The sequence below is a fragment of the Salvelinus sp. IW2-2015 genome, unplaced genomic scaffold (genome assembly GCF_002910315.2).
Source record: "Salvelinus sp. IW2-2015 unplaced genomic scaffold, ASM291031v2 Un_scaffold4774, whole genome shotgun sequence".
NCBI classification, from domain to species: domain Eukaryota; kingdom Metazoa; phylum Chordata; class Actinopteri; order Salmoniformes; family Salmonidae; genus Salvelinus; species Salvelinus sp. IW2-2015.
The window spans coordinates 80507-100350 of record NW_019946043.1 but is presented as its reverse complement, the minus strand read 5'-3'; the positions used below and the strand labels follow the sequence as shown (position 1 = coordinate 100350).

General features: G+C 43.9%; 1 long non-coding RNA gene across 1 annotated transcript; it reads right to left on the bottom strand.

Moving 5' to 3' along the window:
- Positions 1 to 16901: 16901 nt before the first annotated feature.
- LOC112077628 (uncharacterized) lies at positions 16902 to 18676 on the bottom strand. The gene is made up of 6 exons (XR_002895447.2): positions 18610 to 18676; positions 18043 to 18305; positions 17645 to 17735; positions 17434 to 17473; positions 17204 to 17296; positions 16902 to 17107 (listed from the first exon to the last, which is right to left on the bottom strand). It is a non-coding gene; the product is annotated as an uncharacterized lncRNA (long non-coding RNA).
- Between the last annotated feature and the right edge of the window lie 1168 nt (positions 18677 to 19844).

Sequence of the window (19844 nt, the reverse complement as noted above, 5' to 3'; positions counted from 1 at the left end):
TCACCACACTGAAGGTGGTGTTTTTAAGATATCGGCTACTCTCATCATTGTATCAGAAGATCTTGATGCCCAATCTGCACAGTCGGAATGACAGTGGTATGCAACTATTATCAGCCCCTGGAACCACCACCATGTCATGGGTGTCTAAATCCACACTCGAGCTCCACCTTAAATGGGGAAGAACAAGTAGTGTGTCTGCTGTGGATAGAACAGGGCACTATATTCAGGTTCAGTGATTTATAAATATGCACTGAGTATAGCCAATCATTAAGAGGACACCTTCCTAATATTGAGTTGCACCCCCCCACTCTTTGCTGAGTGTATGTCACACACACCAACACGAAACTCCTGATCCTAAGGTCGTGACAGCTGAGATGACCAGTTGTAATAGACATGCGGGTTGTCACCTATCGGACTGTTGGCCATTACACTTAGGGGGGAGCGAGTTCGAGTCAAGGGACAACGAAGCATAACGCGGATTTCAGGACTCGATGACGGGGGGAAAGTCCAGCTGTAGGATACGAGATTGGATGCTGCCGGCTGTCTAGCATTTGTAATGGGCATGTATCTGATCAGTTAATCTTCCAGTTAATGAAAACAACTCCGCAGAAGAATAACGGAAGCAGTAAGACGGGAGATCTCAGGAAGGTGTGCCCAAAAGATGTGAATCTAATCAAAACTGTCGGATCCGACCACGGGGACGAGAATACAGCACTGGACTAAAACCCACGAGCTGGATTCAGTGGTTATAGAGGATGGTGCGACAGGGAGACGGCTTAAGGAGTATTTGTCGAAAAACAGGGGAGTCCGCGAGTCAATGTCGCGCATGACCATGAGGGTACGTCTTGGATTGTAAAACATTTCACAGGATTCCATAAAAGCTAGGAGGCTGCAGAGGGACAAGAACGGCGGATCGAAGGCGGCCGAAGGAGGGATGAAGGCGGCCTCATCGAGGGAGGCACTGGGATGAGCTAATCTCGGAGGGCAGGGAGGGCATGGTAGCAATAACGAAGGCACACCAAAGAGTCTTTGGGTCAAAGCGACTTCGCATCTGGGCGCAAGACCTGCACTGCCTGGGCCAATTGTTGCCACTTTTCTGTTCCATTTAAATGAGAACTACATTTCTCTAGGGAGGTTGATTTTTAAAATCCGTCCTAACAGCATCAACTCCGGGAATTATCATCAAAGGTGTTAGCTTTGCTGGTCTGAACACCAGCGATAACAGAGACTCTTTGTCCCTTGTCAACTCAACAAAAGAACGGTTTGAGAGTTTTTTTTTTGTGTTTCTGAAGTGCTGCCTTATTAGCTTCGAGGCACCAATTCGAAGCCCAACACGGTTATTTTAACTATATCTACTGCAACTGTATTGCCAGGGAGAGAGCAGCTACTACCATCCTGTGGCTTTCCCAGACTATTTACATTGAACAGCAGCGGCCAAACCACGAGTGGCCAATGCGCGCTAGCAGCCACCACCGCTCAAACGCAGAGAAATAGAAATCAACTTCCGAAACGGAGGGACTAAAAGCATATATATTGATCACATTCGAAGTGGCTTGATGAGATGAGCGTTGTGGAGTCGCAACTGGAGCCAACGTCTAGCTCCAGTTGTCGATCGTCACCTCCTTGTTGATTCTATTTTCCCTCATTTCTAGATCAAACTTCATCTGTCTCTCTTCTTCTTTATCTTTGTGCCATTTTCCAACGGGCCAGCTCACCTTTGAGTTAGCGGTCCGCCTGAAGACCCGGAAGCAGAAGATAAAGGGGTCGAATCAGGGCAATGTAAAAGGGGGTACGAGCAACCCCTTCCTCCTCCTCCAACTTGGCATCAGAAGTTCTACACATTCTCCTCTCATGAGCCCCCTCTTTCTAATGAGAACATTTGTTTTCTCATTAAACCCTCCCTGACTACACCAAAAGCTCAGCTTTAGGGTTTTCTCAGGGATGAAGAGTCCATGAATGGTCAGCTATAGTGCAAAGGTTTACTTTACGCAACCCCACCAACGATCAACAGAGGCGCTTCAAAAACTGGGAGATGCTGAGGCGCCATGTTTGTACACAGCAGCCTACTGGACACACACGCAAACTAAAACAGTCATCCAAACTCACAACCTCCACCTAGCACACCTCAATCACCAATACACAGAGAGCTCCGAGCAGTAGGGTCCAGTGGGTTTTAATAGATCATCCTGATGAGCCCCCTTATGTTACGCATGCCTCTTGTAGGAAGGAACGCAACACCCTGCTATACTTCGCAATGGGCAGTGAAAGAGGTATGTGATTGTAGGTGCGGGTAATGAGACTGAGACAGATTTTTACCAATTAAACAGGGAATTTTATTTCTCACACAGTGATTTGTTTGGAAAAAGAGGCTGGACGGAACCAAAGCAAAGAAAGTTAAAGTTAAAGAGCCCCCTCTCCTACACACAAATTACCTAACTAGCACCACTGGCGCACAAACTAAAACACAGGGATGGTCCGCCCAGGTCTAACTATAGTGTTCATAGCAGTAAAAGTACTAATCAGATATTATGTATGCCCGCAGCCTCTTTGCCTAACACTAGTGCTGTCACGGTGCTGGCTCTGGTACTGGTCGTGGTCCCGACCTCCCACAGTCACGTACCGCGCTTTCGGAGCCTCTCCTCCCAAAATGCCACACCCTCCAACTTACCACTCATCTGGAGTTAAGGGGGCAGCACGGACTAAGGGCAGCACGACAGGGGCAGCACGGACTAAGGGTCAGCACGGACTAAGGGGCAGCACCGGACTAAAGGGGCAGCACCGGACTGAATTGGCGGATTGCCGGTGCGGACGGCTTCTGGCGGATCCTGGCTGGACGGTCGGTCTCTGGCTGCGCGATGTGGCGGCCTGCTGGCGGTCATGGCTGGTACGCTCTGGCGGATCCTGGGCTGAGGACTGGGCGTCTGGGGCTCGGCGATCCTGCTGACGCTGAGGCTGGCTGTGAGTCTGGCTGCTATGGCCATGCTGACGATACTTGGCTGGCTCATGCTGGCTGACTGGATCTGGCTGCTCATCGGCTGGATATGCACTAGAGCTGTGGCTGCTCATGGCTTGGCTGACGGATTCTGGGCTGCTCGGACTCGTGGCGGCGTTGCTTGCTGCGGTGATCTGCAGGATCGGTCTCATGGCTGTGCTACGGATTGGCTGCTCGATGCTGGCTGACTGTGATCTGGCTCGCTCAGTGGCTGCTGTGACGATCTGGCTGCTCATGGGCTGGCGAGCGGTCTGGCTGAGTCCTGGTCCTGGGCGGAAGCCTCTGGCTGATCCTGTCTGGCGGAAGGCTCTGCGGCATCTGTCTGGCGGAGCTCTGGCTGATCTGTCTGGCGAAGACTCTGGCTGCTCCTGTTGACGGGCTCTGGCTGCTTCACTGTTGGCGAAGGCTCTGGCGGCTCCTGTCTGGCGAAGGCTCTGCGGCTCCTGTCTGCGCACGTGTTGAAGATCAGTACAGACGGGCAGTTCATTTCGGCGCTTGGCAGACGGACATTCAGACAGCGTTGGACAGACGGACAGTTCAGGCGCCTTTGGGCAGACGGGCAGTTTCAAGCGCCGTTGGGCAGACGGGCAGTTCAAGCGCCGTTGGGCAGACGGGGAGTTCAAGCACCGTTGGGCAGACGGGCAGTTCAAGCGCCGTTGGGCAGACGGGCAGTTCAGGCGCCGTTGGGCAGACGGCAGACTCTGGCCGGCTGAGACGCACTGTAGGCCCTGGTGCGTGGTGCCGAACTGGAGGACGGCTAAAGACACGCACCTTCAGGCTAGTGCGGGGGAGAAGGAACAGGGCATGCTGGACCTGGAGCGCCATTAGGCCTAGTGCGTGGTGCCGGACTGGTGGTACCGGACTGGGGACACGCATCTCAGGGCTAGTGCGGGGAGCAGCAACAGGACGCACAGGACTCTGGGAACACAGGAGGCTTTGGTGCGTGGTGTAGGCACTGGTGGTAAAGGGCTGGAGACACGCACCATAGGGCTAGTGCGTGGAGGAGGCACTGGTGGTACTGGGTTGGGGGCGAGGAGGTGGCGCCGGAAATACCGGACCGTGCAGGCGTACTGGCTCCCTTGAGCACCGAGCCTGCCCAACCTTACCTGGTTGTATGCTCCCCGCGCCGATCCAGTGCGGGAGGTGGAAACCCGCACCGGCTATGTAGGCGAACCGGGGACACCATGCGTAGGGCTGGTGCATGTAGAGCGCCCGAGGAGACGCACTGGTGACAGATGCGTTGGGCCGGCTTCATGACTCCGGCTCAACGCTCAATCTAGCCGGCCGATACGTGGAGCTGGAATGTACCGAACGCGGCTATGCACGCGTACAGGAGCACCATGGCTCTATACTGCGTAACACGGTGTCTGCCGTACTCTCGCTCTCCACGGTAAGTACAGGGAGTAGGCGCAGGTCTCCTACCTGACTTCGCCCACACTCCCTTTAAGGCCCCCCCAAGAAATTTTTGGGTTGTACTCACGGGCTTCCAGCCTTGCTTCCGTGCTGCTCCTTCATATCGCCTCCTCTCGGCTTTAGCTGCCTCCAGCTCTTCACGAGGGAGGCGATATTCTCCCGGTTGTGCCCAAGGTCCCTTACCATCCAATATCTCCTCCCATGTCATGAATCCTGTGTAGGTGGGTCCTGTTGCCGCTTGACACGCCGCTTGGTCCTAGATTGGTGGGTAATTCTGTCACGATCGTCTTCTTGAGAGAGATTGGACCAAGGCGCAGCGTGTGCAAAATACATCTTCTTTTATTAAAGAGAGGAGAAAAACCAAGAAACTAACAACTATCAAAACAAACTACAAAATAACAAACTGACGACCGTGAAGCTATACATATAAATAGTGCTGACACAAACACTACACATAGACAATTACCACCACCAGCTAAAGCCTATGGCTGCCTTAAATATGGCTCCAATCAGAGACAACAATAACAGCTGTCTCTAATTGAGAACCAATTCAGGCAACCATAGACTTTCCTAGACACCCACTGAACACTAAACCATCTACTCTACTTAACCCCTAAACCATCAACACCCTAGACAATACAAAACACATACTACACCATGTCACACCCTGACCTAACTAAAATAATAATGAAACAAAAGATAACTAAGGCCAGGGTGTGACAATGACATCACATTCTCACTGAACAATGATGTATTCTATTTTCTAACTACTAGTTGGACAAAATGGTGGACTGTTGTTCTTCTAGGACAAAAGGCTTTAAATCAAGCTTTAATTAATCTCAATGCTGGTCTGAATTTGTTAACTGTGAGATGTATTATTATCAATCATTGAACATTCCGGGATGTTCCATCCCTCAGTGTTCTGGAATGGAATGCCCTCGCTGAGCTGAATTACCCACAACCCTCCAAACATCCATGTTATGTCATGTGGTGTCTGTTTTTTTTGTTTGACTATTAATAATATTTAATGTAACTGGTTGTGTGTCTAGGTGCTGGCATTGGTCCTTCTGAAAGTGTCTGTGTTTATTTTGTACTGATGATGATGATGATGAAGATATTGAAGGTGAATAAACCACTATTGCTCTCCAACCAATGTAAATGTATTATTTTAGTTACTATATGTACTGCACAGTACAAGAGGTGAGATGTTGAAGGCTTTCATTTCTCTCCACTGAAGATACTGTTATAAATGGTGAAGAAATGACAAAGTTAATCTTAAAAGTTAATTTAAAATGTCACACTTCAACAGTAGTTTACAACAACAAAAATGCATTTGAATAAAGCGATAAGAAATGTTTTATCAAGCAGAAGTCTTTCCTGGACATTGAGGCAAAATGTGCCATAACTTTGTCATAAAACAATTAAAAATAATATACATAAAAAATCAAGCCAACATCTACCATGTGTATCATCTAATAGTAGAACAGACAGGAAAAACGCTGCACACTGCTGCTCATGCTCCAGGTGATATTTATTTACAACGTTTCCACCCTTAGGTCTTCATCAGGCATCAACGTTTCGATCCATATGGATGACTGAATAAGACCCAAGGGTGGAAACATTGAAATAATACCACCTGGGAGCATGAGCAGCAGTGTGCAGCGTTTTCCTGTCTGTTTTCCATGAGTTTGCCTAGAACTGCGGAAAGTATACCTGGATGTGCGTATGTTGTTCAGCTTTTGTATCATCCATAGTAGCATATGAAGTATACAATGTAATAGAATCACAATAACTTTGCTGTTAGGCTTCATATTTAGTCTCAAATGTCTGATGATTGTTTAAAAAATATAACAAAAAATATTTAGTTATATTAAATACAAAAATACTTAAATACAAGTTATTGTAATCAGAAATATGTACAATTTTACTTACTTTTACTTTACTTTACTTTACTTAAAATATATATATATATATTTTAATGTTAAGGTCCCTTCTTATTCATCATAGTTTAAAAGGCAAAACTGACCTCTGATCAGAACTCCTACTCTAAGTGTGAATACAGTAGTTCTGTGGCTCCGTTGGTACAGCATGGTGCATGGGTACCATTCCTGCTGGGATTTCACATACGAAAAATGTATTCATGCACGACTTAATGACTGAGTGAATTTTTATAAAAGTGTCTGCTAGTTGGCATTTATTATTATAAACTGGGTAGTTTGGATCCTGGATGTTGATTGGCTAAAACAGCATTTCAGAAGTCTATACTGTATATCAGACAATATACCACGGGTATGACATAAACAATAGTTATTTTCTGTTCTATTTATGTTGGTAACCAGTTTATAATAGCAATAAGGCACCTCAGGGGTTTTTAGTATATGGTCAATATACCACGGCACATTCACTTTGTGTCAAGAACAGCCATTAGCCGTGGTACAGTATATTGGCCATATACCACAAACCCCTGAAGTGCCTTATTGCCATTATAAACTTAAGCAATAAGGCCCGAGGAGGTGTGGTATATGGCCAAAACACTAGGGCTAAGGGCTGTTCTTATGCACAACGCAACGTGGAGTGCCTGGATGCAGACCTTAGACGTGGTATATTGGCCACATACCACAAACCCCCGACGTGCCTTATTGCTACTATAAACTGGTGACAGTAACTAGACCAGTAAATAGTAATTTTCTGTAATACCCATGGTATGCAGTCTGATATACCACAACTTTCAGCCAATCAGCATTCAGGGCATGAACCACCCGTTTATAATGGCCAATATTCCACACCCCCRCAGACCTTATGTCACTTAGTTTAAATATACGGGTCTCAAATATACAAGGTTTTTGTCAAACTTGTTGTGTTCAGGTCTAATTGGATCTGGGTTTGTTATGTTCAGGTCTTCTTGTTTCTGGGTTTGTTGACTGTACTGTAGAGAACAGCTTGTGCTTGTGCTGCTGCAGGTCTGAAGAGAGAGAAACAGAAATGAAACAAAGACTGCACTATACCCTTTATAGTGCACTACCCTTGACCAGGGCCTATGGGGCTCAGGTCAAAAGTAGGGCACTAAATAGGATAATAGGGTGCCATTTGGAACACAGTGAGAACATTTCCTCAAAACCATTGTCTTGAGATGTATTTTGTTGGGTTCATAGATTAAGGAAATGACGTCACTAGTGGCCACTAGGGGTCAACTGTTTTGCATATTGATGACATCTCCTACAATAAGCATCAGCATATGAACAACATTAATGCAGAATGTGCTCACCAGGTGGCACTACTGGGGTGGTTGAATTTCACAGCAGCGTACTGGACATCCTCTTCCTGTTTCTGCGGTTGAGGCAGTTGGACGGTGGAGTACAGAGGCGCTTCCTGGTTTTTGAAGCGAGAGAAGTGGACCCTGGGATAGTGAACGTCATAGTGGTTGTCTGTYGGGGTCATGGCCATGCTTGAGATGTTGTCATACACTGGACTAGAGTCTCCCTGATGGGAAGAGAACAGACAACATGAGGAGTGGAAAAGTTCCACAAAGAATTCAGTCATCACAGTCATCTTCTGATTCCAACAGACTCACCTGTCCATCGTCTGCTGTGTCTCTTGTGTCAGAGGTAGATTTGTACCCCTTATTCCTGTTTTGCACATGAATTAATACATTAATGAATGAATGAAGTTAACAACAAATCATAGTGCTAAATTTAAATAATCAACAACGTAAAAATATGCATTTTCACTCTGAAAACWCTGAACCACAGTCCAGAGAGACAGAGTATGACAACCAGAACAACCACTATAATTCCTACAGCTGCAGTCAGAACTGAGGTCTGTTTCCCTATAATAAAATTTGGATGATATGAATACATGGCATGATTTAATAAAGAAAAATAAACTTAAGTACAGGACATTAATGCAATACTTGTTAAGGGATCTTATAACCCAATGTATAGTTATAAACTAAGGTGTAATGAGACAAATTATGCTTGAAACATGTAGTTTGTATTGAAGAATTGAAGATGTAACTTTACCTGCTATAATGATCATCAGAGCTGTAAGTTATTAGATGCTATTGTTTTCTCAGCCTCACAGTAATATTCTCCTCTGTCCTCAGAGATGATGTTTGTGATGCTGACTCTGTCCTGATGCTTTTGTTGAGGTAAGTTCTTCTTGTACCAGGTGTATTTGTGCACAGGTGGGTTGGCATCACTGCTGCAGTCAGAGTCTTTGGGCCATCTGGTAAGAGGATGCCATAAAGGTAAGAGAACACATAGTATAATGCAACAATGTGTATTCTTACCTTGCTCAGAAAAACAGAAAACTTGCGGGGGGCCAAATAAAACCACCCGCAGGTCAAATTCGCCCGCGGACCGCCAGTTGTGGGAACCCTGGTCTATGTCATGGAAAAAGCAGGTGTTCTTAATGTTTTGTATACTCAGTGTGTAGTACTAGAATTATACCCACATACTCACATGTTGACAGTGAGAGTCTCTTCAGAGAGTGGAGATCCTCATGGTTTTCTACAGCACAGGAGTATCTGCCTGTATCCTCACTGCTGACTGGTTTAGGTACAGGTACTTAGTCTCATGTCTGATCAGACGTTGTCCGTTCTTGTTACCAGATGTAAGAGGGGTTGTCCTGCAGAAAGCATATGGACTCACAGAATAGACAAAGACACTTTCCCTCTATGATGTTGGTTGGACCATTAATCCGCACCTGAAGACTTGGAGTAAAAAACATAATTAAAACCCTGAATCACCTGATCTATTACAATAAACAAAGACTTTCCTACACAGGAGGTTCCTATTGTATCAATGTAAAATAATACATTGAGATATTCATCCACCCACTGCTGCATTGTSACTGTGGCAGGAACAGGGTTAAACAATTCTGTTAACTCTCCCAAAATCCCCATGTTTTCCAGAATTTTCCCAGAATCAGAAGAAATTAATCCTCCAACCAGGATTTCTGAAATTAGGGGAACGTTCCCAAAGTGTTGCGAGTTCATTTGTGAGTTCACTGTTACCTGTGACAGTCAGAGTTGTTCCAGGGAAGCTGTACCCCCATTCTGAGGTTTCTGTGTTGAATATGAACTTGTACTCGGCAGAGTCCTCCTCTCTCAGATCTGTGATTCTCAGGGTGGAGCGACCTCTCTCCTTCTCTGCTGCATACTCCACACGACCTGCATACCCTTGGTCTGTGGTTAGGTCCTCAGGGATCCACTCATCCCTCCAGCTGTCACTCTGATTAGGACTAAACCATAGTGATGATGTGATCGTATCATAACCACTGCCATAAGTACAGGATATGTCCACTGATGACCCCTCTGACCCCTTCAAGGCACAGATTCTCCTATTGGTGTAAGTCACACTGATGCAGTCCTGATCCTGAACACCTAAYATATAATGGAATCCCATGAGTACATTATACTGTATTTTCAGTTGTTCATAAAAGCCAAGACCAATCAAATTACACAGTGAGACCAACAGGACGTAGTACAGACATTCTGTATAAATTCTGTTGTAGATTCAAACTCACACACTGAAGAAGAGATCCGGAGATCCTCATGCCCTTTTACAGCACAGGAGTAACTGTCTGCATCACTAAAGGAGTCTGAGTACAGGCTGGAAGTGTCCTCCTTTACTATGGTACCGTTCTTGTACCAGATGTAGGTGGGGTTGTCAGTCAGAGTACAGGTGGTGATACAGGTCAGTGTCTTATCCTGATGTCCACCAGTCACTTTCACCTGAAGACCTGGAGAAAAAACTATATCACTGTAAATCCCTTTATCATGTAATGTGTGTGATATGTTGCATGTCTTTCTCCATCTGTCTATTTAAGCTGACATGTTGTGTGATGCAAAACATTTTTCCTAATGGATACAATAGTCATCATCAACAACAATCACTTATTGAACAGATCAGTAGAACTGTAAACACATATTTTTACATTGATTGTTGTGAAGCTGTTTCATTCTCAGAACCCCAAATATAGGAGGATAAATGTTCAATCCTCTACGGTCCGTCAAGCTGTACAGCAGCCTAAAGACTGACCACCAGGTTCAATGATAGCTCCTATCCCCAAGCTAAACAGGAAGTGACTAACACACACACACACACACAAGCCCCCACCACACACACATACACACACATAAACACAAACCCACAGGCAGACCATTTGAAGGGAAGTCCCAAAAGGCCCATGGAGCCTGTATCGAGTTCTAGAGAGTTGGTTGTTATGGATGTAGAAAAGTTGAAACACACATCCTACACAGTATAGATGTCAACCCTACTCCCTATCAGTCTGGTCCTAAAGGACCCTCAGATAAATCCACTGTGTCACACACATATTAAATGCTTTTAATCCACCAATCTAATGTAACATTTCAAARGTCCCTGTATGTCACTCAAGGGTACAGAAAGCACCTCCTTTTCCAAACAGCTATGCTGCCCACGACAGCTGAAACAGAGCAATACCTAGCCAATTGCTTTGTCCTAGTTTTTATCAGGCCCTCAATCTGGAGACCACGCACTGCAAGCCTGTGTGAGTGGCCGAGACTGACAAATATCACTGCCACCAGCTTGCACCTCCACCCAGGCTGTCCAAGCACACAGATTATGTGTAAAGACCTGCTCTATGTAGTAATTAAATGAGCAGCCCACTTCGAAAATGAGCACCTCCCTGCACCCCCCCCAACAACAATATCTGGTGTATTTGGCACACAGGAAAAACATCATCATCAACATCAAACCAGCTTCCCCTGACACAATAACGTTTATGCATGTGTGCTGTTGTGGAGACTATTGTCTCACCTCGCTGGCAATCAGGTCAACAAAGCGGTCATGTCTAGCAAAGTACAAATCCCCCCCCCCCCACACACACACACTGCAGTGTTACAATATTTGTTTGCATGTCTATTTACCCTGGTTAATCATCTCATCACTATGTAGATTACACTCCTACACTGAGACACTTTATGAATACTGCCCTGATGTAACAACCAAAACACAGCTCAAAACATAACAGAGGTAAAATGATACATTACCCTCAAGATATGACTTATTACTAAAAACAAATATCCAAAAACTATATTTTCAAGATATTGTCAAGAGTACTTATAGACTGAAGGGGACAAGTCTGTGCATTGAGTAAACTGGCTGGTAGTGATTGGCAACTGCTAGTAAGTGTCAGTTCTGTGGTTGATACATATTTAAAGTAGTCAGACACAAGTAGCTGATGCAGAACTCACCTTCCTCTTTAGACATTAACATGCATGAGGACCCAGAACAACATGTCAGAAAAGGAAGATTACTGTATTAAAATGGCCTACATTTCTAAAATGGACAAATGTCCCCATTTCCACTTTCTCTTAGGACAGAACCATTTTAAAACACAGAGGTCAATGTTCATGACCCTTAAGGTCAATGTCTTTGACCAAGGCAAATCTGTCAGTTTAAAATAAAATTTGCATTGGATGCATCTCAATCCACTTCATCCTTCTTTGTCGCACTTTCTGCATCTGTGGTGAAACGTGACAGAGCTAGAGCCGTGTTTGTCAGACCATGAGACATCCCGAAAATCAGTCTTGGTCGTCTGAAGTCGGTCCAGTCGATTTGTAGCATCCAACAATTTGGGCTACACACTATATGGTGTAAAGATGAGACTCACTAATTTCATCAATGGGGAGAGGGGGAGGGGTCACTGCAGGTCAAGACCTACAATGCATTTAGTGTCTACAACATGGTCGTTGTAGAGGTGGACCCTTTAGTGTTTACAACATGGTCTCGTAGAGGTGGACCCCTTTAGTGTTTACAACATGGTCATCGTAGAAGGTGGACCCCCTTTAGTGTTCTACAACATGGTCATCATAGAGGTGGACCCTTTAGTGTTTAACACATGGCGTTGTAGGGTGGACCCCTTTAGTGTCTACAACATGGTCATCAGTAGAGGTGGACCCCTTTAGTGTTACAACATGGCCGTTGTAGAGGTGGCCTTTTAGTGTTTACAACATGGTCGTTGTAGAGGTGAGACCTTTTAGTGTTTACAACATGGTCATCGTAGAGGTGGACCCCTTTAGTGTTACAACATGGTCATCATAGAGGTGGACCCCTTTAGTGTTTACAACTGGCCGTTGTAGAGGTGGACCCCTTTAGTGTTTACAACATGGTCTTGTAGAGGTGACTTTTGTTTAAAATGGTCGTTGTAGAGGTGGACCCCTTTAGTGTTTACACATGGGTCGTCGTAGAGGTGGACCCCTTTAGTGTCTACAACATGGTCTGTAGAGGTGGCCCTTTAGTGTTTACAACATGGTCGTTGTAGAGTGGACGTTTTAGTGTTTACAACATTCGTTGTAGAGGTGGACCCCTTTAGTGTTTACAACATGGTCATTGTAGAGGTGAGCCCTTTAGTGTTACAACATGGTCGTGTAGAGTGGACCTTTAGTGTTTACAACATGGTCGTCATAGAGTGGACCTTTAGTGTTTACAACATGGTCGTTGTAGAGGTGGACTTTTAGTGTTTACAACATGGTCATCGTAGAGGTGACCCCTTTAGTGTCTACAACATGGTTCATAAGAGGTGGACCTTTAGTGTTTACAACATTCGTTGTAGAGGTGGACCCCTTTAGTGTTTACAAATGGTCGTTGTAGAGGTGACCTTTATGTTTACAACATGGTTCGTTGTAGAGGTGGACCCCTTTAGTGTTTACAACATGGTCGTCGTAGAGGTGGACCCTTTAGTGTCTACAACATGGTCATCAGTAGAGGTGGACCCCTTTAGTGTTTACAACTGGTCGTTGTAGAAGTGGACCTTTAGTGTTAAACATTCGTTGTAGAGTGGCCCTTTAGTGTTTACAACATGGGTTATGTAGAGGTAACCCTTTAGTGTTACAACATGGTCGTTGTAGAGGTGGACCCCTTTAGTGTTTACAACATGGTCGTCGGAAGAGGTGGACCCCTTTAGTGTCTACAACATGGTCGTCGTAAAGGTGGACCCCTTTAGTGTTTACACATGGTCATTCATAGAGGGTGAACCCCCTTTAGTGTTTACAACATGGTAGTTGTAGAGGTGGACCTCCTCAGAGTTCTAATGGTGTCATCATATCCATCCTCTGACATGAACGATGATATGTTTCACAGCTCAGGCCGAGGGAGGGAAGGGGGAAGGAAATCACTTTGATTGACACTTCACACACTCATACTGTATGTRCAGTGTTCTGTCTGTGCTGTGTGTCAGAGGACTACAAAAGTGGTGACACCCCCCAACACCCCCATTTTATGTTCTATTTTAAAGTAAGGCCACTGTCTCTTCCTCAATCTTCATATTCATTATTCTGTTCTTCCTCCTCCTCTTCCTCCCTCTGTCATATCCGGACGGTGCGTGGTGGTCAGGGTTGTCAGGATTGTCAGGGTGGTCAGGGTGGTAAAAGTTGTCATGGTTGTCAGATTTGTCAGGGTCGTCAGGGTTGTCAGGGTGGTCAGGGTTGCCATGGTTTCCTGTATCTTCCTCTCTGGTCAGGCGTATGGTTGAAGAAAGAGAGAGAGAGAGATAGAGAAGAGGGGGAGAGAGAGAGAGCGAGAGAAAGAGAAGAGGGGGAGAGATAGAGAGGGGAGAGGGGGTTAGAGAGAAAGAGAGAGAGGAGAGAGGGTTAGAGAGAGCGAGAGAGAGAGAGAAATAGAGAGAGAAAGTGGGGGGCTATGGTGAGAGAGGGGGGGGGAGATAGGGGAAGAGAGAGAGGGAGAGAGTGAGGGAGAAAGACATTGTTACGATACTGCATATAGACATAATATGACATTTGAAATGTCTATATTTCTTTAGAGCTTTTGTGAGTGTTATGTTTACTGTTAATTTTGTATTGTTTATTTCACTTTTGTAAACATATGTTTACCATGAAAATTAAGCCCTTTGAATTGATTTGAGAGAGAGAGAGAGAGAGAGAGAGAGACAGAGAGAGAGAGAGAGAGAGAGAGAGAGAAACTTGAAAGTGAAAGTCCTCAATGGTGATGCCCGTGCTAAAACTGTCTTTTGGGCATTGGAGTCCTCTATCTACAGGTATCTCTATGGAGGACATATGAAAACACCTGCTCCCGCCTGCAAAATCCGGCATTAGTCTGTCATTTTTACTCTGTCAAAGGTTATGATATGAGTTGATTGGTAAGACTTGCTTTTATATGTTTATAAATGATATCTGAATGTTTTGACAAAGACAGATGTACTGGGTACTTTATCATCAGCCTGGTGCTCTCCAGCTCCACCCTGGACAGTAGGACAAACAGCAGGCACCAATGTTTTGGAGTAAACACTGTCGAACTGACGAACGAAGTCAGCTTGCAGGCGCCAGGCCCGCCACAAGGAGTCGCTAGAGCACGATGAGACAAGGACATCCAGGCCGGTCAAACCCTCTCCTAACCCGGAGACCCTGGGCCAATTGTGCGTGCCTCATGGGTCTCCCGGTCACAGCCAGCTGTAACACAGCCTGGGATTCATTGTTGATTTGCAATTTCCAACTTGTTATGTAACGTTTATGTCCAATGGCCGATGAGCACCAGTACGTTTTGTCTATAATTTCTCTTCATATAACAAGGTTTGAGAAGGATTTGCCAGTAGATTGCCGACTTGATGCATGATGATGACTGCTTGCCAGCTAAGTTTTTGAAAGTATGATGTTGACATAATCAGTCCAATCAAAGCTACAGTCTGTGGCCAATGACATTGGACCTTCTTGGATGTGCACTTCAAAGGGCTTGAATTTTCGAGCTCTCCCGTAGATTTTGCGGTGAAGTAGTGTCCCCATGAGTGACAGAACACTGAGCCAATCACGGCGCAACTAGAGAACATTACCAACCCCTGCGCTCCGCTGCTGGCTGGCTGCCCCACCACCACAGAAGTCACTGAGCTGAAACACCTGCATTTTGGAGCTGCAACAACGAGACCATGTTCGTATGCGACTTTATTAACTTAAAAAAATATATATTAACTATTTTTTACATTGTTTGCAAACCGATATGTGTCATGTATTAATGCCAAAATAACATGAAAAAAAGCAACAACAAAAAAAGCTAAACAAGTGGGGCTCAAAACAGATGGAGCTCTGCCACACCTGCCCTGAATGACGTGTCGCTAATGATGTATTTAGGAATTATAGACAAGTTGACGAACAAATAGCCCACCAAAATGTCTGAAATTATAATCAGAAACATGTCTATATCAGGCAAAAAAAAAAATCCTGCCCCCCTGTCAAAAAAAATCCTTCACAGTCTTTGACTGTAGCCTGTAGCGAATTTTCTATATTTGCGGGTTAGTGTTGGGTGGTGAGGGCCTCAGATTTTCACTTTATCACATAGTCGTGAGGTTGCAGATGGGTTATTAGCAGTTGTGGCGTTTGCGGGTTAAACAACAGCTGACCGGCGCACCACTAGCGTGTGTGCATGCATGTCGTTGGTGAGGAACAGTGCTTGGTGTTGATCGGTTTAATAGTGACATCATGTGTCCAATAGTCAAAAATACAAGAAAACAACAGCAGAGGGAAATAGTTATGAATCAATGTATTAATAGTTGATCAAAGAATCAGTGTATTTATTGTCTTAAATGTTGATCCAAATTGTAAAAACTGCAAAGGTAAACGTATTTAATGTATCTATAAAATAGGTACTAATTATAATTTGGTAATAAAATAAGTGATCATGACACTAAACAATATGGTATTACATAATATAAAAGAATAATGAAATATAAATGTGCAATAATGTCTGACAGCAATACAAAGTAAATAATTAGGAGAAACCTGGTCCAAGAGCAAGAAGTAATAAAAAGATTTTATCAATATTAGTCACTGAGAAATGTAGACCTATTTTTGTTATAAAACTCTGGAAAGGGCAAATCCCATAGAAAAAGAGCAGATACATAATATTAATCTACAGAGAGTAAACAGAAAAGTGGGCTTTTTGTGTTGTAGAAAATCCAGAAATGGTCAAATCTCATAGAAAAAGAGCAGAAGCATAATCTTATTTATCATCAATATACACAATTATCATTACAAGGAAAGATAATTCAACTCCAGCATTTAAAAACTTCTTGACATGTCACCAAGAAGCATAATTACAAAAATATGACGTCATGCACTGAGCAAGGCAGTTAACACATTGTTCACCGGGCACCGAAGATGAGGATGTCGATTATGGCAGCCCCCCGCATCACTCGGATTCAGAGGGGTTGGGTTAAATGTGGAAGACACATTTCAGTTGAATGCATTCAGTTGTACAATTGACTAGGTATCCCCTTTCCCTTTCCTTAACTTTACAAGAAAATAAAATAATGACATAATTTTCTAAAAAGTTAAAGCTCATTATCTGGAAAGCCTTCTAGATATCATAGCAATATGGTAGCAGGAGTATAGAGGTGTAGTCCTAGCTTGATTTGGTGCTGAAGCTCTTCATCCAGGTTCTGTGGTGAGTCTCTACAGTCCAGTTCTGTGGTGGTTGTCTTCAGTCCAGGTTCTGTGGTGGTTGTCTTCAGTCCAGGTTCTGTGGTGGTTCTCTTCAGTCCAGATTCTGTGGTGGTTGTCTTCAGTCCAGGTTCTGTGGTGGTTCTCTTCAGTCCAGGTTCTTTGGTGTGTTCTCTTCAGTCCAGGTTCTGTGGTGGTTCTCTTCAGTTCTCATAATCTGAGGGCTCAGCATCTATCTGAGGGACTGTGTCACTAGGGGAGTCCCTCACATTCTGAAAGAAAACACAATGAACACATTACACACCACTCTATAACATTTTTATGGATTCAAACACACACACAAACACACAACAACACAACACACTTACTGTCAGGGTGTCATACTCTGGTGACCTGGTATTCATGTTCAGAGGTGAGTACATGTCACTGTTAGGGTCACTGTTAGGGTCTGGATGGACACTCTGTGCAGAGAGAGAGAGTGAGAGAGAGAGAGAGGGTGTTGTCATGGTAACAGTGAAAATAGTATGAGAGAGACTGTTGTGACATAGTAAATTCATGTCACCAGGTGTGGAGGTGGAGGCATAGCTGATATCATCACCTCTGTGTCTGCTGTGACATCACTTCCTCCTGTGGATCTCCTGTAAAGAGGGACAGAGTGAGTTATGCTCTCTAGTGACCTCTAGTGGAAGTTTATATGTTACAAAAAAACTTTTGCACATGAATGAATGAATGAATGAATATATGAATGCATTCATAACAAATCAGAGTGCTAAGGGGAAATTATAAAAACATTTGAAAAATTCTGTCACCTGAACCACATGAAGCCAGAGAGACAGAGGATGAGAACCAGAACAACCACTATGATTCCTACAGCTGCAGTCAGAACTGATGTTTGTTTCCCTAAAATAAAATATGGATGATATGAGTACATGCCATGTTTAATAAATTAAAAACAATATATAATATGGTAAAACCTGTCTCCTCCTTCATCCACACTGATTGAAGTGGATTTAACAAGTGATAGGGGATCAAAGCTTCACCTGGATTCACCTGGTCAGCCTGTCTATGTCATGGAAAGAGCAGGTGTTCTTAATGTTTTGTACACTCAATGTTTAATTAAACCAAAGTAAAAAAAGCCAAATTCAAAATATTAACATGAGATTGAATCATATAGTTTTGTTTTGAGGTATTAAAGATGAAACTTTACCTGCTACGATGATCTTCAGAGTAGTAGAGTTATTAGATGCTATTGTATTCTCAGCCTCACAGTAGTATTCTCCTCTGTCCTCAGAGATGATGTTAGTGATGCTGTAACTCTGTCCTGATGCTTTTGGTGAGGTTACCTTCTTCTTGTCCAGGTGTATTTGTGCACAGGTGGGTTGGCATCACTGCTGCAGGTCAGAGTCACTGAACTGCCCTCCACTATTTCACCAGAGGGACTGACTGACACTGAGGTGTTCTTTGGGCCATCTGGGGAACATATGTAACACATTGTTCATACATAGAGCTTTACATGAGGAGCATCATGGAACTTGGACTAGTGATTGAAATAAATGAAATATTAATATAAATATGTGTAACTTAGACAATAATGTAACAATACAGTGTTTGTGAAGTACTTGTAGTCACTACAGTAATGAGATGAGTACAATCATGGAACTTGGACATAGATTGAAATAATAGATAGATTTCCTATCTGTTCCACTGCAAATCAACACTAACCAATGATTGGATGATTTTGGAAGACTTTGAAACGTGTATCAGTCACACTCACACACTGCAGCAGAATTGATGCCTTTTACAGCACAGTAGAAGCTGTCTTCAGTTTTTAAGTACACTGAGTACGAGGGGAGGAGGCCCCTTGTACAATCGTACTGTTCCTGTACCAGGTGTAGTGGGGTTACCAGTCAGAGTACAGGTGGTGCTACAGGTCAGTGTCATTAACCACCATATAGTGGTCACCTTCACCTGCAGGTCTGGAGTAGATAACAACATTAAAACCCTCAATGACCTGTTGTCTAGTTCAAATGAGGCAGGAGTGGACGTTCTCAAATCATCAACTCAGACATTCCTATTATACACATACATTCATATTAATTATATTATTTCAATACAAATCAAGACAATTTTCCTGAACCAATTAAACAGATCAACACTATATATAATATCACTGTACCTGTAACAGACAGAGTGATTAAACAGATTAACACTATATATAATATCACTGTACCTGTAACAGACAGAGTGATTAAACAGATCAACACTATTTACAATATCATGTACCTGAACAGACAGAGTGTTTAAACAGATTAACACTATATATAATATCACTGTACCTGCTAACAGACAGAGTGATTAAACAGATCATACTATATAATTATCACGATAACACCCTGTAACAGACAGAGTGATAAATAAGATCAATACTATATATAACATCACTGTACCTGTGACAGACAGAGTGACTCCAGGATCACCAGTTACTTCCTCCAGTTGAATTTCGTTATAAATTTGAACTTGTACTCAGCTGAGTCACTCTCTCTCAGGTCTGTGATTTTCAGGGTGTGGCCATTCATCATAACGCTACGGTACGTCACACGATCTTTGTAGTCTGGGTCGTCTCTCAGATTTACAATTTTAGTGAACCAGAAGGTTGTTGTGACTGTACCACTGGGATATGTGTAAGAGCAGAACAGATCCACTGTTGACCCTTTCAAGGCACAGATACTCTGAGGGGTGTACGTCACACTCCAGCCATCCTGACCCAGTACCACTATAACACAGTCACAAAACACAATGGTATCATAATTAGGACAAGGTCTATTGGCTCACACTAACAGTAGGGTTTGTCTCCACTTTTTTGCTATAGTTGCTGAGTTGAGTGTGAATGGAAACCACAGATAAGCATCACTCAGTGAGTTGTGAAAAGATAACTATTTAAGTGAAGTAGAGACTCCTAACAGAACACATCAGAATAACATTATGAATCTTAACCTTTTAGAAATGTTT